Here is a 22,068-nt window from a genome sequence, read left to right as displayed (position 1 = left end):
CTCTGACTGGACATGAATTTTGTCTGCAGAATCTCTGAGACACGTTCGTGCAGCTTTTCCTTGAAGGTGGGCAGTGAAGGGAGCCCTGTGCCTGCCGAGGCAACCCCTTCCTCTTGGGGAGGGGTCTGGACTTCAGAAGGGTCTTCTCATTAACAAGTGTAACTTGGTAGCTCCTTGCTCCTAATCTTGCCTGGTATAGCAAGTTTATCCTTATTCTTTCTTTATTCTTCCCTCAAATTCCAGGCCAGATGGTGAGAAAGGAAGAGCGTTTACATATATACCTACTAGGTGTCAGGCACTGTGCTAAGTAATTTATATTTTCTCATTTGATCCTTCCAACATCTAGTTTGGTACTATCATTATCTCTACTTTATTGCTGATGGAACTGAGGCAAACAGAGGTGAAGTCATTTGCCTCCACTGGGAGCACACAGTACTCAGTGTCTGGGGCTGCATTTAGAATCAGCCTTCCTGACTCCAGTCCCAGGGCTCTTACCACTGCCTCTACCAGCTGCCTCTAATTTCTAAATAATGGAAGCTATAAAGTATGCCCAGCCTTCTATAAAAGAGGTGAAGAAAAACAGAATTTTCTGATTCCCAGTTGGCTGCATGATCCCATAATCCCCTCTCCAAAGATCCCAAGGCTCAATACCGTGGAAAGCATCCTTGAAGAATCCTGGGAACCATCCTGTGGCCTTTGCTTGCATGTGCCCTTACCTTAAAGAAGACCGAATTATCCATTTTTCCTGTCCTCATCCTTTCCTTATTCCCCGTGCCTAGAGCTTCCAGTTGCCAGAGAAGATTTGTTCTCCTATTTCCAGAAAGGGGAGGCACCGTGGATTCTGGAGCCAAAAGGCCCAAGGAACTTTTGTTCAGGTGAGTGAGACAGAAGCAGATGTATGAGGTCTTTTATCATGCTGCATTTATGTGTTGTGGTAAAGGGAGTGCTAGCCTTGGGGACAGGAAGATCTGACTCACAATTCCTTCCTAGATACTTTCACCCAACCTCTGAGCCTCAGTTTCCCCATCTGTAAAATGAGGCGTTTGGACTCCATGGCCTCCAGTTCCCTTCCAGTGATAAGTCTATGATCCTATAAGGAGTCATTGTTTGGAACTTTGGGGCAGGAGCTCTCCTGAAATCATCCCAAAAGGGCTGAGGCTGTCCAACAGGAACACTTCGCGAGATTTTCTTCAAGTCAACAAGCATTTATTAAGCACCTACTGTATTCCAGACCTTATGCGAAGCACCAGGAATACAAAGAAAGGCAGGGGACAAACCCTGCTCTAATGGAATTTAGTCTAGTGAGGAGGACAACGTACAAGCAATCATGTATAAACCCACTGCATCCAGGATAGTTGGAGCTCTGCAAGAGAGGGAAGGCACTAAGGCTGAGGAGGACTGGAGAGGACTTATTGTAGAATGAGGGGTTTTAGGTAGGACTTCAGGGAAGCCAGAGCTAGCATGAGGGGCAGCCAGAGATGGAGCGTCCCGGTCAAGGAACAAAGAGGAGGCCTGTGCCGCTGATTATCGCACTTGTGGAGGGGGAGTGAGGTGAAAGAGGACTGGGGAGGAAGGAGAGAGGCAGATGGTGGGGGGCTTTAAGAGCCAAGCAGAGGATTCTGTATTGGATCCTGGGGATAGGGAGCCAAGGGAGTTTATGGAGTAGGCAGTGACTTGAAGAGACGAGCATTTTGGGAAGATGAATGTGACGTCTGCGTGGAGGATTGAGTGGATGGGGGAGAGAATTGATGCAGTGAAGCCAACCAAAAGATTGTTGCAATAATACCTCCAGTGTGAGGCGATTGGGGACTGATTCAAGAAAGTGGCAATGTTGGGAGAGAAGGGGATTCTTACAAGGGTAGACTCAACAGTACTTTCCAGGGGGTTGAATATGGGGGAGGGGGATGTGAGTGTGTGACAGATGATGACATCTAGGTTATGAGCCTGGACAGCGGGGAGGGTGGTGCCCTGGAGAGTAATAGGAAAGTAAGAAATGGGGAAGGTTGGGGAAAAGATAATGAGTTTAGCTTTGGACATTGTAAGAGAAGAGCCAGAAGAAAGCGTGGTCAACAAAACCTATAGAGAAGAGAGTGTCAAGAAGAAGGGGGTGATTGTGTCAAAAGCTGCCGAGAGCCCACGAAGGATGAGAGTAGAGAATATAACGATTGGATGAAGAAGTTAGGACGTTATTGGTAACTTTGCAGAGAGTGGTTTCATTTGCTCAATGAAGCTGGAAGCTGGAGTGCAGAGAGTTTTGTAGAGAGTAAGAGAAGGCATTAGAAACACCACTGGTAGAATGAAAGGAAAGATAAAGGTAAGTATGTAGTGAAGATAACTGGCCTGAGTGAAGCCTTTTTGGGGATCAAGTAGACATGGTTTTATTTATGGCAGTAGGGAAGGACCCAGTAAACAAGGAGAGATTGAAAATTAGAGAAAAAATGGGGAAGATACAGGAGGTAATAAGCTAGGGATAAGCTGGACCAGACTGAGATCGTTTATGCATGTAAAGGTGTTTGCCACGGCAACCAGAAGGCCCACCTCTTCATGTGAGACCAGCGCAAAGAAAGAAAAGAAGGCATGTGCTTTATGTGAGATGAGGAGGAGATGAGAGGGCTCTTAGTAAGTGTCCAATCTTTTTTTTTTTTTTTTAACAAAATAGAAAGCCAAGGGTTTAGCTGAGTGGGCCGGGGGGGGGGGGGGGGGGGGGTGTAGGCCAAAGGAGAAAGTTTGGGAGGAATGAAAAGATCTGGGAAAACCTGCTGTGGTTACTGGGATAGGGAGTCAGTTAGTGGCATCTAAATGGATTCCCTTGGCGCAGTGAGGGCCTAACTGAGATTTTGTAGCTTAAATTTGTAGTTGACCCATAAAGTCCAGTTTCATGATTTTTTTTCTGTTTCCATTTAGCACCATGTGGGTAGGAATGAAGGTCACTGGCTTACTTGGAAGTAGTAATAAAAGATTAAGGCTTGCAAAGGTCTGCAATTTAAGGTCCCTTTCCTGTTCCAGTCTGTCTCTATTCTCAGAAAATAAAGGACCCAATTCTTGTAGGTGACCATCCTAAGGCTAGGGAGTTGGGAGGTAGAGACTCCCAGGCATCCCAGAGAACCGGACCCTCTGTAAGCCTAGAAGCCATTGTGATCGCCAGTATTGGTCTGGTCAGGTCCTTTCTAGGTTAGAAGTGGACAGAGGTGATTGCTTGTAGGTAAGGTGTAAGATAGAAGAAAGACAGAAACCGGTCTTAAGTTCAGAACCTGCATTTGAAGAGGAAAAAGATAGGAAAGAAATCAGAATGCAGGGAATGAGGTACGTTTGGAGTCTGGTAGCAGCCCTGGGCCCAGTCAGTAAACATTGATAAAGCACCTACTACGTTCCTGGGACCGTATTAACCCAGGTGATAGAAAGGGAAAAGATAGTCCAGGAGCTCACCCTCCGATACACAAACATGGAAATGGCTGGAGAAGAAGCAGCAGCAGATTGTGAACCTCACTCTCAGCTAAACCAGAAAAAAGAGGGTGTTTTGTTATGAAACAAATTAAGTTCAAGAGAGAAATCCCTGAGGACAAAGCAAGTGGAGAACAGCAGCTTGAGAAGGAGAGTTGAGTTGGTGAGGAAGTAGTCACAAGCACGATGATGATGATAGCTCCCATTTATATAGGGCCTGCTAAGTGCCACACAGTTTACAGATAGCTCATTTGATTTCCACAACCAGCCTGAGAGGTAGGGGCTATCACACTCCTTTTAGAGATGAGAAGACTGAGGCAAACAGAGGTGGAAAGTGTCCGAGTCTTGACTGCAGGCATGGTGCTGCCATTGTGCCGCCTAGTTGTCTCATGGTGGAAAATAACTTTGCGCCAAAGAGGAAGCTTCCAATAGGGGAGATAATAGGATAAGAAACTTTTAGGATATCGTCATCTGGGACTGGAATGGGTGTGAGGAGTGGGGATCAGGCCATTTCGTGATCAATTACTGGTGTTGATCCCATTCCCTTCCCCCATCTTGTTTTTATTTCTGAGGATGGAGGCAGACACAAAGAAATATCACAGGATATCAAGGAGAAAACATAATTATTTCTCATAATAATATGTGAATGGGATGAATTCATCTATAAAAACAGAGGAGGGTCACGGAATGCATTAGAAAGCAGAGACCAACAACGTGTATAAGAAAGACCCTATATAAAAGGTGTATTTTCTATTGGCTGATGACAAGCAAAGTATTAAGTGGATAAAACAACCTTTGTAAGGAAAGACTTCTTTCTTCTTTCTACCATTGGCACACTGGCTACCCTCTCTCAGAAACTCTGGAATGACTGACCTGTTGCCAACAGTTTCCTTGAAAATCCTCTAGATAGCAGAATAGTAACATAAACAGAAAATAAGTTCAAGTCAGAAAGTAGCGTTAACGTCGTGATGAGTGGCAGTGTAAAATCTGTTTTTGTAGAGTGTCTGTGATGGTCCATGATGGTTTCAGGATGGTTTGCAATGTGCCTTCTTAGTGATCATGTTTTTCAAAGATCCTGCCATAAGCCCTGGAAGAACACAAACATTGGTAACATCTAGGGGTGGTAATTATAGAGCGAATGAGATGAGATTACAAGGCAACCTTGGAATGAAGGCAATACTGTAGTGCAGTTTACAGAAAGCAAATGAAGTATGTGCCTACCTGTGACCATTCATTAAGAAGTGTTTTGCACTTGTACGTCAGAGCTTTCTGGCAGTTTGGAAACAATTTGATGTCAGGTTGAGAGATGGAAAGGATTTGTTGCACTTGATAAGAAGTAGACGGAGTTTGATGTCATCACTGCATAAACACCAAAATCGTTATATGCCTAATCATGACATTTTGGAATTTGAAGAAAAAAAAAAAGATAATGGCTGTCCTAAACAAGTGATGGGCTAAAACAGAATCTGTTACACCTCAGGAGAATAGGAAAAAAACGGTTGGCAGTCATGTTGTGGTACCAAACATGGAAAAAGAAAAAATGAGATTGAAAGGGTTTACCAGATTAATTATTACACTTAATGATTTAATAGATAATGGAATAAGGTAAGCATTTAGCGCATGTGCAGCAAATGCAAAATATCTCTTGGTCTTGATAGATTATAAGAAAAGTTGGCTATAACTTAACTGTTAAAAAGAGTAGATTTATTTTTTAGCTTAGCATATAAAATTCATAAAGAATGACTGTGATAGCACATCAGAACTGATCAGTACAGAAAATCGGAAAGATTACCTAAGATTGACAAAATAAAAAGTAAAATTTTTTTAAAAGTCTTTTGAAGAAAATATTGAAAGTGCAGTGGAGAAAGGTTATCTAGTGCTGTGGAAGGAGCACCCCCCACTCACAGGGTTTGAGTACTGGTCCTGGCTGTGAGGATTTGGGTCAGGGCACTCAGCCATTCTCAGCCCAGAGCCTGTGATGTGCAGGTCGTAATGACACCAGAGACTTTCCAGGGGATCTGGTGATTGCTGCAGGGAAGGTTACGACTTTCTTCCTTGTTCCTTTGTGTGAATGATGTTGGGCCTGTCAGTCAGCCATCATTAGTTCATAGCCTGAGTTGTGAAGTATAGTGAGAATCCTGTCCTGCCTGAATGGTAGGTCTCTTGTAGAGATCCAGTGTTATTGTATGTGACGCTCTTTGTGAGTTAAATCATACTGCAGTTGAGAACTAATGATGTTTTCAAATGATTTCTATTTATGCAAGTTTTAAAACTCTTCTTTTTTGACTGGGGGAAAAGGAAGAAAAACTGCCTTCCTTTCTGCTCTCTGAGGAAAGAGGATATAATTGTATTTGTGGGTGTCTGTATATATATTTATTTGTTTTTTTCTTTAGATTCAGTGACCAACCTTGAAGTGAGTGAGACTCCTGAAAACCCAAGCTTTTCTGTGGAAGAATCTTGTCAGCAGAGATTGATGAGTATTGGTTCTTGTGACTTCAATTTTATAGATATCTGTGACTCTGATATCAAGGTAGATAAAAATCCCAAGAATTCCAGTGAATTTGATGAAGTTGGAAAGATCTTGACCCCATATTCAGTCCTAAATCACTGTAAGGCAATGACTCCAAAGAATGACTGTTTTCAGTATAGTCTATATACAGAATGCTTTACTGACCAGGTAGAGCTCAATCAATCTCATGAGAATCTTCCTGAAATGCAAATATATCAAGGTAATCAATTGAAAAAGGCCTTCAGCTTGAGTTCAGACCTCATTAGACATCAGAAAAGTTACACTGGCAAAAAGCTTCATATAAATAATGAAGGAAGAAGGGCCTTCAGCCATAACTCCAAGATCATTAGCCATCAGAAAATTCATATCCGAAAGAAACCTTATGAATGTAATGAAGATGCAGCAACTTTCTCATCTCTCCCTTACCATCCTACATTTCATACTAGGATGAAAACATATGCTTGTAATCAGTGTACTAAGACGTTTTATTGGAACCCGGATCTTGTTAGACATCAGAAAATTCATACCGAAGTGAAGCCTTATAAATGTAATGTATGTGGGAAGAGCTTCTCCTACAGGTCCCTCCTTATTGGCCATCAGAGAGTTCATACTGGAGAGAAACCTTATGAATGTAATCAGTGTGGCAAGGCCTTCTGCTACAGATCACTCCTTATTGGCCATCTGAGAATTCACAGTGGAGAGAGACCCTATAAATGTGTTCATTGTGGAAAAGCTTTCCAAAGCAGTTCCCGTCTTTCTTCCCATCAGAGAATCCACACTGGAGAGAAACCATATGAATGTAATCAATGTGGAAAGGCATTCACACAGAGCTCTCATCTTGGTGCACATCAGAGAATCCACACTGGAGAGAAACCTTATGAATGTACTCAATGTAGAAAGACTTTTAGGTTCCGCTCTGGTCTGGCTTCCCATCAGAGAATCCATACTGGAGAGAAACCTTTTGAGTGTAATCTGTGTGGAAAAGCTTTCCAGAACAACTCCCGTCTTGTTTCCCATCAGAGAATTCACACTGGAGAGAAACCTTATGAATGTCATCAATGTGGAAAGGCTTTTACACAGAGTTCCCATCTTGGTACACATCAGAGAATCCACAGTGGAGAGAAACCTTACGAATGCAATCAGTGTGGAAAGGCTTTCAGATTCCGCTCTGGCCTTGCTACGCATCAGAGAATGCACACTGGAGAGAAACCTTATAAATGTAGTCAATGTGGAAAGGCTTTCCAGTGCAGCTCCAGTCTTGCTAAACACCTGAGAGTTCACACTGGAGAGAGACCTTATAAATGTAATCAATGTGGAAAGGCTTTCAGATGCAGCTCCAGTCTTGCTGCACATCAGAGAATCCACACTATAGCAAAACCTTATGAATGTAATCAGTGTGGCAAGGCTTTCAAAAAGAGTTCCAAGCTTGCTATCCATCAGAGAATCCACACTGGAGAGAAACCTTATGAATGTAATCAATGTGGAAAATCTTTTAAATACAGCTCCCATCTTGCTGCCCATCAGAGAATCCACACAGGAGAGAAACCTTATGAATGTAGTCATTGTGGAAAGGCTTTCCAAAGCAGTTCCAGTCTTACTATACATCAGAGAATCCATACAGGAGAGAAACCTTATGAATGTAATCAGTGTGGAAAGGCTTTCCAATGTAACTCCAATCTTGCTGCCCATCAGAGAATCCACACAGGAGAGAAACCTTATAAATGTAATCAATGTGGAAAAGCTTTCAGATATCGCTCTGGTCTTTCTGCCCATCAGAGAATCCACACTGAAGAGAAATTTTAGGAATATAATCAATGTTGTAAAGCCTTCAGTCATCACCAATTTCCCATTAGCGAATTCATATTAGATAGCAATCTTATCACTGTAATGAATGAGGAAAGGCATTGAAGTGAAATACAGAGCTTGTTCAACATGAGAAAAATCATTCTGAGAAATAGCTCTATATGGACTCAGACCAGAGATCATCTCTTACTTTACATCAGAGGATTCTTAATTGATTACATCAGAGAGATGACTTATGAATGTTGTCGAAGGGGGCAGGCTTTTCTCTGGAGGACAGAGATCAGTAGACAACAGAATATTCATACTGGAATGAAGGTATATAAAAGCAATGATTGTGGAAAGGGCTTTTTTCACCTAGAGTTCATACTGATTGTGCTTTGGAAAAATCATGCTAGAGATAAAACTTATGTATCTAATTGATACGAGAAGATTCCTTGCTGCAGCACAGACTTCATCAGACTTCCCAAATTGAGACCTCATTAAACATCCCAAATTTCGTAATGTGAATAAAATCTTATAAATGTAATGACTTTTTCTCTGAAATTCTGATGTTTGTCACTACTTCTTAATAGTTCATAGCATTCATATACTTTAATTTTTCCAGCCATTTCCATATTAATTGGTACTCGCTACGTTTCCTAGTGTTGAATGGCACAAAAAGTCCTCGTATAAGTATTTGGGTGACTGTTGGACATTTATTTCTGTAATGCTTTCTTTAAGCAGCTAGGTGGCACAGTGGACAGAATGCTGAGCTTGGAGCCACTAGTCCTGATGCCAGGTTTATTCTCTGACACTTACCAGCTGTGTGGGCAAGTCACTCAACCTCTTCCTCCCTGAGTTTCCCCATCTGTAGAATGACGATAATAAGAGCACCTGCCTCATAAAGATTAAATGAGACGCTTTTTGTCAAATGTTTTGCAAGACAGATTGCTATGGAAATGCTCACTTTTCAACAATTAGTAATACTTGGGTCGTAAGTCTTGTAGTAAAGTCAGTATGCTAAAACATGGACAGTTTAGTCACTTTTCCTTTAATGCACATTGATATTCAGAATGGAGCAGAGGAAAGCATGAATTGTAATGCATGGGGAACTAGGTTTAGAATCACATGTTCCCTAGCTCTTTAACTCTGGGCAAGGAACAGCCTCTCTGTCCCTTACTTTGCTCATCTCTAAAATGAGGAAGTTAGACTCTGGTTTTGATTCTCATCAAAAGTACATTCCTATCTCTCTTTCCCACGGCCTCTTCCTATCATCTAGGACAGGAGCCTAGCAGGAACAAATCTGAAAATATCCAAGAAAGCAGTAGTCATCCAAACTATTTTTTCTTACTTAAAAATAACGATCTTGAGAAACTGATCAGGTGTGTCATATACAAAAGAAGATGAGTATAGTAACTTTGTGTTCGATCAAAGACCTCCACTATGGGCTAGTACTTACCAACCACTGCAAAATGCTGGAAACACTGGAAAGTAGTCTGGCAGAAAGTAGATGTGGATTTTAATAACACAAAATAGAACAAAAGGAAGACCGGAAGGAATGAGGACAGCTTTGAAAGTATCACGTTGAATTTTTAAATTACTCAGTTGGCAAATCAAGCTGTCCATATTAGAAACTGTTTCATGTGCAGTCCTCTTTTTATAAAGTGTTCATTTTATTTCATGTTTGTGAATTTCAAGATTAAAAAGATCAAATATTGATGGTTTCATTTTTGTCATTTTCACCAATTTTGAAGGCATGCCAAAAAATGGCAAAACTATCTAAATATGACTTTCTCTTATTATCAGTGCTTTGGAGCATGTTTTCATGCACCATTTTATTGTTAGAACTTTGGAAAACTTCCTGTCCTTTCAGCAATCATCTGTTGGCGATGGCAATCAGCAACACACCGGTGTGTTGGTTTTCTCTATATCTTGGATATAAATGACTTTTCTTGGTCATTTTTCACATAATACTTGATACATTCTGCACACTTCAAATTCTCTTGTAATTTGATCTTCATTTATTTTATGCAAACATTTAAATTTTATTTAGAATTTTAGAATTTATTAATTTAGAATTATCTATTTCTTAAGATTAAGACCAAAATTCTCCTAGCCACAGTTGTGAAAACTGAGTGTGTTTCTTTCTGTTTTAATTTAATAAGCAGAAATTCCCACTCTCCCTCTCACCTATCTGAAATTGAAAAAGAGAGGAAAACAAAACCCCCATTACAAACATGTATAATCAACGACAATATTCCTGCATTTTCCATGTCCCAAAAATATCTTGCTCTGCACTCTGAGTTTGTCATCTCTTTTCAGGTGGCGGGTAGCATATTCACCTATCCTCTGGAGTTGTGGTTTACCATTATGTTAATCAAGGTTCTTAAGTCAAGAGTTTTTTTCTTTTTTTGTTTTTTGAACAATATTTTTGTTATATAAATTCTGCTGGTTCTGCTCACTCTACTTTTATCAGTTAACACTTCCCTAGCTTCAGTGAAACTATTCCCTTAATATTTTCTTAAAAGTTATGTTCCACCAAATTAATATACCTTCGCTTGTCTGGCCATTCCTCAATTGATGAGAATCCCCTTAATTTCTAATTCTTCATCTCTGTGAAAAGAGACCTAAATGTTTTTGAACATCATTTAATTTATTATGATTAAGATTAATTCCTTCTTTTCATTCCCCCTCCTTCCTTTTCCTTATGTTTCTGTGTTAATGAGGCATGATTATGTGCTTGAATCTCCTCCTTTGATCAGTTTAGATGAGAGATTCAAATGTCATTTGTTTCCCCCATCTGATCCTCCTTTGTTGCATAGACCTACACGTCTCACTGGTGGACATAATCTCCTGTAACCTTCCCCCCCCCCCCCCCTCCCCGTCCACTGTACTTCTTCCCTTTCTGTTCTTTTAAGATCATTAAGCCTCAGTGGACCCGTTCCCAGACCTTCTAAGTATTCTTACCATCCCTGATGATATTTCAGAGGGGACACATGTATCATCCCCCTATATGAAAAGGAAGCAATTTATGCATGTTTAGTCTTTCTTATTTTTGAATTTGAAAGTTTCTCTGCTGTCTTGGTCTTTTCATCAGCAATGGTTGGAAGCCCTCTAGTTCATTAATGGGGCACGTTTCCCTTTTGTGGGATTATACTTATTTTTGGTTGTAAACCAATATCATTTGTCTTCTAGAATGTTCCAAGTTCTCTGATCCTTTGTAGTGATGGCTGCTAAATCATGTGTGATCTTGACTGTGGCTTCTCATTGTGTAAATTATTTCTAGATGCTTATAGTATTTGGGTAAGATGATCCTGCGAGTTTTCATTTTGGGGTTTCTTCCGTTTCTGCTTTCATTTTGTGTTCTGAAGAGGATCTGGGCAATTTTTAAAAAATGGTTTCTGGAAGACTAGACGCGTATTCTCATGTCTTTAAGGTAGTAGTGGTGGTAGTAGTAATAGTAGTAGTAATGATAATTAATTGCGCTAACCCTAATAACTAATTGCGCTAATCTTTATGTTGTACTTATCGTGTGCTAGGCACTATGGTAGGTGTTTTATCATCATCATCTCATTTGATCCTCTTAACCCTAGGGGTGCTAAGGGGATTTTCTTAGCCTCATTTTTAAAAACATATATTTTTTCCAATTATATGTAAAGACAATTTTCACCATTCATTTTTTAAAAGACTTTGAGTTCCAAATTTTTCTCCTCCCCCTTCCCAAGATAGCAAGCAATTTGATATAGGCTATTTATGAGTAATCATATAAAACATTTCTGCATGAGTCATGTGAAAGAAGAAGCAGAACAAAAGGAAAAAAAAAAGAAAGTGAAAATAGTATGTTTCAATATGCATTCAAACTCCATCAGTACTTTGGATATGGATAGCATTTTGCGTCATGAGTCTTTTGGCATTGTCTTGGATTACTGTATTGCTGAGAAGAGCAAAGTCAGTCCCAGTTGATCATCACATACTTTTGCTGTTAGTGTGTACAGTGTTCTCCTGGTTCTTCTCACAGCACTCAGCATCAGTTCATGTTAAGTCCAGGTTTTTCTGAAGTCTGCCTGCTGATCATTTTTTATAGCACAGTAGTATTCCATTTTATTCACAGACCACAACTTGTTCAGCCATTCCCCAGCTGATGGGCATCCTCTCAGTTTCCAATTCTTTGCCACCACAAAAAGAGCTGCTCTGAATATTTTTGTACCTGTAGGTCCTTTTCCCTTTTTTATGATCTCTTTGGGATACAGACCTAGTAATGGTATTGCTAGATCAGAGGGTTTGCACGATTTGGTGGCCCTTTGGCCATAGTTCCAACATTTATCATTTTCCTTTTCTGTCACATTAGCCAATCTGATCGATGTGAGGTGGTACCTCAGGGTTGTTTTAATTTGCATTTCTCTAATAAATAGTGATTTAGAGCATTTTTTCATATGACTATAAATGGCTTTGATGTCTTCATCGGAAAACTGCCTGTTCATATCCTTTGCCAGTTTATCAATTAAAGAATGACTCATTCTTACAAATTTGAATCAATTCACTGTGTATTTGAGAACTTTATTACACACTTGCTAGAAACAAGTTTCCCAGCTCTCTGCTTTCCATTTAATCTTGGTTCCATTGGTCTTGTTCTTGCAAAATGTTTTTAATTGAATATAATGAAAAGTATCCATTTTACATTTCATAATGCTATCTACAGTTGTAAATTATTCCTTTCTCCATAGATCTGACAGGTAAACTATTCTTTGCTTTCCTCCTTTGCTTATGGTATAACCTTTTGTGTCCAAATCATGTACCCATTTTGATCTTATCTTGGTACACAGTGTGAGATGTTGGTCTACACGTAGTTTTCTGCCATACTCTTTTCCAGTATTCCCAACAGTTTTTGTCAAATAGTGAGTTCTTATCCCAGAAGCTGGAGTTTATCAAAGAATAGATTACTATAGTCATTGCCTAATGTGTTTTGTGTACCTAATCTGTTCCACTGATCCACCGCTGTATTAGCCAGTACCAAATAATTTTGATGATTTCCACTTTATGATATAGTTTAAATCTGGTACAGCTAGGCCACCTTCCTTTGCATTTTTTTTAAAATAAATTCTCTTGATATTCTTGCTCTTTTGTTCTTCAGATGGATTTTATTTTTTTCTAGGTCTATAAAATAATTTTTTTGTAGTTTGATTGGTATGACACTGAATAAGTAAATTAGGTAGAATTGTCATTTTTATTATATTAACTCAGCCTACCCATGAGCAACTGATACCTTTCTAGTTGTTTAGATCTCACTTTATTTGTGTGAAAAGTGTTTTGTAATTGTGTTCATATACTCCCTGTGTTTGTCTTGGCAGGTAGACTCCCAAGTATTTTATATTTTTTATGGTTATTTTAAATGAGTTTTCTCTTTATATCTCGCTGCTGGGTACCATTCTCATTTTACAGATAAGGAAATTGAGGCATATAGAGGTTTAGTATAGGCTGGGATATTCTGTCCATGCTGGTGTTTGCTCTTTCTCCAACATTTCCAGACATCAAAATTCTCAAGTAACTTCCCGTGCAGTTTTTTCCCACAATCCTCCATTTCCAGTCAGTAAAAGGTCTCTACAGGCACAAAAGTGAGACAGTTAACAGTAAGCAACTTGTCCTTATGAAATCCCAACTTCTCAGTTTTTCCTGAACCCCCCCCCCACCCCCCGACCAAAGCTCCATTTCTAGTCTGCCATTAATTGGATTTTAAGATAACCGCTGTCTTATGGAAATGCTCCTTCATGATCTCCAGATCTTTTAGTCTGTCTAAATGAAGGCATTAGTTGGTGACAGGGGTCTTGGCTCCCTCCAGTGATATCTTTAGTAATTTTGATGGCCTTTCTGCCAGGCAGGTTTCTCTCTCCATTAAGATAAGTAAATCTCTCTCCCCTTTTGGCAGACTAATTACTTCTATTGAGTTGTATTCTTGTCTTTTCTTGCCTCTCTCAGAGAGCTTATTGTTAATTTGAAAATATTTGAATTATCATTGGTTTATAATGTGTCTCGGGAGTGTCTGAGGTTTATTTCTGAGGAGGTCACAAAGTGGATGCCCTAGAATCTGCCTGCCTGGACAGCTGCCTGAAAGGATTGGGTCCTCAGTGTTCGAGGTAGATTAATTGCCTGATTCAGCGCAGGGCTGACTAGTTCACCCTGGTTTCCCTCTACCGGGACAGCAATTAGGCCCTTGCCTCCTGACAAGAAAGTTCGTTGGCTTCTTCAGAATCCTTCCCCAAGTCACTCAGAATCTCCTGGAGCTTCTCCTGTTGATAAAAAGAAGACTAATTTCCCCCAAAACATTTGAAGGCTGAACCTCAGAGCTCTAACCAAAGAGATTCAGGTGATCAAAATCTTCCTCACTGCTTTTTATTTTTTTTTTTGGAGAGGGGGCAGACTTAAGGGAGGTTTTTTCCAAAGGCTCAAGGAAGAGAGCCTAATGAGTGATGGGGATAGGATGCAATCCTGAAAGCGGCAGTGGGCAGCAAGGAGGATTCTATCGTCCCCAACTTGTCCAGTGAGCCAAGCAGAATGACTGAAGGTGCAACCGGTCCTGGAAACAATGCCCAGAGGAGTCTGTGTCATTAGGTGGGAGTCGAGGTTTGATGACTGCTGGAAGGTGCAAGGAGTAAGAGGGAAACGTTTAGTAGAAAGGAAAGTGCCTGTGGGACAGGCAGAGGGGAAAAGATTTGTGGCCTTTGATTGGGGCTTCGGGTAGGAAGGGTTTAGGGAAGTTGCAATAAGGAATTGAGTGGTGGGGGAGGGAGAATGGGCTTTGGATGTTGCTCTACAGAAGTTCAGAATTACTGGGATGTGTAGAGTAGAGCAGGAATGGAATATTACTATATGGTAAGAAATTAGAAATGTGATTAATATAAAGAAGCATGAGAAGACCTACGTGAACTGATGCAGAATGAAATAAGCCAAGGCCCCCCCCCCAGAAAAAATGACCATAGCAACGTACATGGGAAAACAGCCACATTTGCCAAAATTACAAGTGAATATTGCAATTAGCAAATGCAACAAAGTAGCTAGTTCAAAAATAAACCCACACAAATTCAATAGGGAAAGATAGAAATAGGAATTCGATTTAAAATAACTATGCGTAGTAGAAAAGTTTACATGCCAAGACATGAACATAATAACAAGACGCTCTTTACACAAATAAAGGCAGACCTAAATAATTAAAGACATCATTTGCTCAGGAGTAGACCAACCAACATCATCATAGATTTCCTTTGCTTACATTTGTTTCCCTATTAGAAGCTGCTTCTCACATCCTCCCCAGTTTAGGGGAGATTTGGGAAGAATGAGAAGTCGTCAATGGTGGTGCCAAAGAAAACATAAAGAAGCGATAAGCAAGGAAACCACATTATGCTGAGAACCGTGAACAAGCTAATCTGAATATTAAACATATGTTCTAAATGTTTAACACCTAAATTCATAATGGGAACATTAATTGTTCAACAGGAAGTTATAGATAATGAGATAAGAGACAGGAGATTTCAGTATCCCGTTCTCAATTTAGTTAAGTATAACAAACAGAGAAAATATAGAATAGAAATAATTATGAGATAAATTAGATCTAAAACTTAAGACATCTAAATGGAACTGCTAAAAATATACACGTCTTGACTGCACATTGAACTTTGACAAAAAATTTATCATGTTTTAGGGAACAGATATTCCAAAGAAATATATATATATAAAACCCAATAAATACACGCTTTAAAACAGAAAAATAAAAATATCAATTGTGTAGGTTTAACATACTAAAGACACAGAACCAAATGTAGACGTAACAACGAAGTGCCGAATAACAAGTAGGTCAAAGAACAAATCAGAAAAAATTATAATGTGAAAGAAAATTATAATGAAACAACGCACCAAGATTTCTGGCATGTAGCTGAAGATGTCCTCGGCAGAAAAACATATCTATACAAAAATAAACTAGCAAAATAGAAAAAAAAAGGTGTATGAGAAATGGCTGACCAAGTTGTGGTAAATGATTATGATGGAATACTATTGTACTGTAAGAAATGACGAGCAGGATGCTCTTAGAGATACCTAGAAAGACTTGCATGGAAATGTATTGTGTACAAAGTACCAGCAATATTTTAAGATGATCAGCTGTTAATGACTTAGCTCTTCTCAGTAATACAAGAATCCAAGACAACTCTGAAGGACTTATAATGAAAAATGCTATCCATCCCCAGAGAAAGAACTGATGGTGTCTGAATACGGATTGAAGCAAACTTTTTTTTTTTACTTTATTTTTCTTGAGGGTTTTTTTTTTTTTGGTCTCTGTTTTCTTTCACAACATGACTATTATAGATATATTTTTACATATCTACACATATATAACCTATGTTGAATTGCTTGCCTTCTCTGAGAGGGGAGTTGGGGAGGGAGGAAGGGAGAGAATTTGGAATTCAAAGTTTTAAAAACAAATGTTAAGAATTGTTTTTACATGTAATGGAGGAAAATACTAAATTAAAAAAAAAAAGAATTTCCACTCCTGCAAAAAGAAAAAAAAAGATTTAGTAAACTGAATATGCATTTAACAATTAGAAAGCCAACAAATAAACTTAAAATGAGCACAAAGGAGGAGGTATTAAAAATCAGAGAAGAAATAGATAAAATTGAAAATAAATATAAATAAAATCAAAACCTGGTTCTTTGAAAAGACCAATAAAATTGATAAAGCTTTATCCTATCTGATTAAAAAAAGGAAGGCAAAAAATCAGGTCAAGAAAATAGCAAATGAGCAAGGTGAAATAACAATACAAAATAACCATAACCTATTAAATGCAATTGTGTGCTAACAAAACTGAGAACACAAAAAAGAGAAATAACTTCAAATCTATGAAATATCCCAACTGACAGAACTCTTCCTAGTTACATTAATGAAGTCTCAGAAGAGGAACTAGAATTAGCTGTTAAGGTGCTACTAATGGAAAATATCCCCTGATCTTACTGGATTCACAGTAGAATTCTGTCAGACTTTTAACAACCAGGGGCTCAGTGGATAGAGCATTGGCCCTGGAGTGACACTTGTCACTTATGAGCTGTGTGACCCTGGGCAAGTCACTTAACCCAATTGCCATGCAAAAAGAAAAAGAAAAGAAAAGAGAGAAACCACTAGAATTAATACCCATACTACATAAGGTATTCTTTAAAAGGGGGATAGCATCCTACAGAATCATTTCATGAGACAAATACAGTACTAGTACAAAACCAGAGAAGGATGAAATGTAGAAAAGAATTATAAACCAATATAATTAATGAATTTTCAACAAATATTTATTAAAAAATTTTAGATAAAATTCTGTTCAACAGACTGCAGATACTTAGACAAGAACTCATTCATTAGACCAAACTGGGTTTATGCAAGTGATGCAAGGATGGTTCAAAGTTATGAAGACAATCAATATAATTAATTCTATTACAAACAAAAACATCAAAATTAACATGATTATTTGAATAGATGCAGAAAATACCTTTGACAAAGTACAAAACTCATTTATGCTAAAAAAAAAATCCTACAAGTAGAATTGCAGACCTTTTAATGAAATATTATGACCTTTTAAATATTATGAAGAGAATAACCAAAAGGAAAAAGAATATGCAATAAAGATACACAAACATTTTTAATAAATGTTTTATTAAGGCAAAGATGTCCATTCTCACTGTTACTGGATATAATTCTTGGAAATGCTAATAACAGTAATAAAACAAGAGATATAGAATTTAAAGTTGCAAAGACAGGTAAATGGAGTTTAACTATGCCTCTTTGTGGCAGTCTTGGAAAATCTTAGAGAATCACCCAAGATACTAAGATAATCATTTCAACGAAGTTGCAGGTTACAAAATAAACCCTCAAAAATCAACTGCATTTCTATATAATAATAAGATCCAAGAGGCAATAACAGAAAGGGAAATCTCATTTGACATAATTGCAAAATGTAAAAAGTATCTGGGGATCAGTTTACCAAAGCTAACAAAAGACTTGTATAATTTCAATTGCAAAGTCCTCCTAAAAGAAATAATGAACAAGTTAAATAGCTGGAGGAATATTTAGTGCTCATGGCTGGGCCAATCAAGTGCAATTTATACTTTTAGTACTGTATCAATCAAATTATCAAAGAGATTATTTACAGAATTTGATAATAAAATTTATTTAAAAAACAAAATATCTAGAATATAATGGGAAATGATCAAAAGAGGAAGGGATGAAGGGGGTAAAATACTCCTAGGTTTCAGATGATATTGAAAAACTTTATCAAAACTATATGGTATTGGTTAAAAATATAAAGGCAGATCAATAGAACAGGGAGAATATGAGGGAGAATCAGAAACAATGCAACTCAGTAACCAAGTGTTTGATAAACACTGTGGAAAACACAAGTTACTTAGGAAAGAGCTGCATATTTGATGTAAGCTAACAGGAAAATTGGAAAGCTGTCTTGCAGAAATCAAATTTAGATGAATACCTTTTACCACATTTTTCAATATGTAGATACATGGCTTTAATATTAAAGATAAAATATTTAGAAGAGAAGTAGATTATATATCTCTCACAGCTATGGGTAGGAGATGTACCCTTTTTTTTGTTTGTTTTTTTTGTTTTTTGTTTTTTGTTACTAGGCAATTGGGGTTAAGTGACTTGCCCAGGGTCACACAGCTAGTGTCCCATGTTTGGTCTGAGGGCGGATTTGAACTCAGGTCCTCCTGACTTCAGGGCCGGTGCTCTATCCACTGCGCCACCTAGCTGCCCCTAGGAGATGTATTCTTAACCAAAGAAGGGATAAAAGCAATTATAAAAGATAAAATAGATATCTTTGATTACATAAAACTGAAAACTTCTGGGCAGATGTAGTTAATTTACCTAGGATAAGAAGGGAGGTGGTTAAGTGGGAAAGTATTTATATCAATTTTCTCTAAAGTGTTTGGTATTCAAAGTATATGAATAATTAATAATATCCACATGTGCATACGTACATATATTGTGACCAATGGCCACTACTGAATAGATAAGTGATGAAAAGGTATGAACAAATGGTTTTCAAAAGGAGGATTGCAAAATATTAACAACTACATGAAAGAATGCTCATTACTAATGATAAAATAAATGGGAATTAAAACACCTCTGAGGTTTCATCTGTCTCTCATCTGACAAACTGGTGAAGATTATAGACAAAAGATTGGCGGTAGTCAGTAGTTGAGAGATTTTGGAAGAATAGGCATACCCATGTAGTGCTGGTGAAGCTGGGAGTCAGTACAAACACCTTGGAAAGCAATTTGGAATTATGCAAATTAAGTGACCACCATGTCCACATTCTTTCACCTAGAGATTTCATCACTGAGCCTATACTACAAGAAGGCCAATGATAAGAAGACAGACCCACATACCCCCAAATATTTATAGAAGTACTTTTTTGATGAGAAAGAATTGGAAACAAATAGATGCTGATTTATTTCAGAATGGCCAAATAAATTGTAGTACGTGAATGCAGGAGAATGTTACTGTTGCTGTGGGACATGACAAATGTAACAAATTGAGAAAATCATGGAAAGACTTACATGAACTAGTGCAGAGTGAGTTAAGGAGAACCACGACAATACTGACAATAATTACCACAATGTAAATGCAAAGAACAATTGACCTACAGAAAAAAAAAATCAAAAGAAGAGATTGCAAATTTATGAAAGATAAGCATGGCTTAAAAGAACAGATGTGAGGAGACACTGGCGGAGATACTCCCACCCCATGCCTTTTCAAAGGTGGGAGTTCCCCAAATGCACATTGTACATATTTTCAGGTCTTTACACTATATTGATCAGTTGTACTGATTTTTACACTTCTTTTGTCTTAACAATTGTTTTTGTTTGGTCATTTAAGTCACGTCTCTTCATGACCCCATTTGGGGTTTTCTTGGCAAAGGTACTGGAGTGGTTTGCCAGGAGAAGAGCAGGGTCTCAGTTTCAGCTTCTATCTCAGTCTAAAACCTGAAGAGAAATAACCAGAGCAAGAGCCCAAGACCAAAGAGAAGTCTGCAGTTCTGTCATTCTAAACACAGCTTCCCAGTTGACTGATAGCACCTGAATCTACTTTTGTTTAGATCCAAACCCAGACCAGGACCTGCTAACACTCAGATGGGGATGGTGGAGAGTGAAAACAAATTTGAACTGGCTCAAATCACTTTGGGAGCATGGAAAGCGTCCAATTTTCTAGCCTGAGCTGCCCTGAAATCCTGGAATAACACAACACTCAGTATTGCCGAGAAAACAGCAGCAGGACCAGCTTAGACCTTCCCTTTGGAAATGTACAGACGCAGCCCTAACATTAAGTATGAAGTAAGAATGTAGGCTGGAAAAATGAATGAACAAAAAAAAATAATTACACCATTAAAAAAAAATCGTAGATGCTCAGGACACAAACCCTAAGACGGGAATGACTCTAAAATATCTACAAGCAAAACCTCAAAGAATGAAACAGCTTGGGCACAGATTCAATTAGAATTCTTTGAAGACATGAAGCAATACCTTTTTAAATATTAAAAATACTTTTTATAAATACGAGAGCATTCAAGTAAAAATGGGAAATGAATGAAAGCTACAGAAAAAAAGAATTGGAAAGGGAATTAACAGCTTGGTACAAGAAGTAAAAAAAGTCTTGCTCTGGCAACAAACTTCTTGAAAATCAGAATGGATTGGATAGAAGCCAGTGAAGCAATGAGACAACATGAAATATTAAAACAAAATCAAAATGCTGAAAACAATAGAAAAACATGTAAAGTATCTCATATAAAAGAACAGCAACTGACTTGGAAAACAGAGTGAGGAGAAAAAAAAATGAAGAGTCATTGGACTTCTTGGAAAGCATAACCACAAATTTAAAAAGAGCATAATGATGCCATTTTAAGAAATCTTAAAAGAACCCTGCCCAGAAATAATTCAGGTACCAAGGAGCCAGTGTCAGGATCACACATGGTTTAGCCACCACCACCACTATAAAGGAGTGGATACCTTGTAACACAATATTCCAGAAGGCAAAGTTTATAGGCTTATAGCCAAGAATGACTCACACAGGAAAAACAGTAAAATCCTTTGGGGGAACAATGGACTTTTTATGAAATAGAGAACTTCCAAGGATTTCTCATACAAAGAACAGAGCCTCATGATAATTTTGAATGTAGAATATGGGAATTCAAAGAAAAATAAAAAGGTAATCACAAACAATAATAAAGAACTAAAAAATAAACTGCTTACATTCTAATATGGAGAGATTATACAGGTGAATAACATTTTAGAATGTTTCAGAGCTTTCTTCTTTCTTACAAGGTGCTCTTCCTACAATCTTAGCTCAACTTGGTTTTTCTGCCTTCTCCCATGTTATTGTTTGATCCCCAGTTATTGAGGGGGAAATGGAACTCATATTCCTACATCTGTTTTGTCTCTGCATGTGGATAATTAGTAGAAGGAAATTCCTTCTTATCGAGGAGACCAAATTTACAAATTTGATGAGAGTAGTATCTATACATTTATTTAGTTTTTAAAGTTTATTTTTATTTTATGGAATAAAACAAGCATTTCTACAACGTAGTATAATAAAAAGAGAATTGTACATGAAACTGCAAATCTAGCACGCACAACTTGCTATTCCTTTTGAATACACAACAAAATTGTGATGAATTTTTTTTCTTTTTTTTCTTCCCTCACCTCCATCCCCTGCCACAGAGATGGCCACCAATAGACACAAATAGGTATACATGTAAAATTATTCTATACATACTTCTATTTATCAGTTCTTTCTCTGGATGCAGATAGTGTTTCCTTCATATGTCTTTTATAGTTAATTTGGGTATTTATAACAGATAAAATAACTTATTTGCTCAAAGTCATTCTTACGACAATATTGCTGTTACTGTATAAAGCGTTATCTTGGTTCAGCTCATTTCACTCTTCATTGTTTTGTGCAAGTCTTTCCATGTTTTTTCTAAAACCATTGAGCTCATCATTTTTTTATTGCACAGTAGTATTACATCACAACCATATACCACAACTTGTTCAGCCTTTCCCCAGTTGATGGGCATCCCTGAAATTTCCAGGTCTTTGCCACCACCAAGAGAGCTGCTATAAACATTTTAGAACATAGAGACTCTTTTCTGTTTCCCTTAATTATCTGCAGAAATAGACCAAGGAGTGATATTGCTGAGTCAAAGGTATAGAAAGTTTAATAACTCTTTGGGCATAATTCCAAATTGCTCTCCAGAATGGTTGGATCATTTTACAATTCCACCAACGATGAATTAGAG

The 22,068-nt window shown here is 38.0% G+C and overlaps 1 pseudogene; it reads left to right on the top strand.

Moving 5' to 3' along the window:
• LOC114041528 overlaps positions 1-9,416 on the top strand; it is a 66,699-nt pseudogene extending 57,283 nt beyond the window's left edge.
• The last annotated feature ends 12,652 nt before the right edge of the window (positions 9,417-22,068 follow it).

This window comes from Vombatus ursinus, unplaced genomic scaffold (assembly GCF_900497805.2).
Source record: "Vombatus ursinus unplaced genomic scaffold, bare-nosed wombat genome assembly UNPS02014175.1, whole genome shotgun sequence".
Lineage (NCBI taxonomy): Eukaryota > Metazoa > Chordata > Mammalia > Diprotodontia > Vombatidae > Vombatus > Vombatus ursinus.
This window is presented reverse-complemented; position numbering and strand designations above follow the sequence as displayed.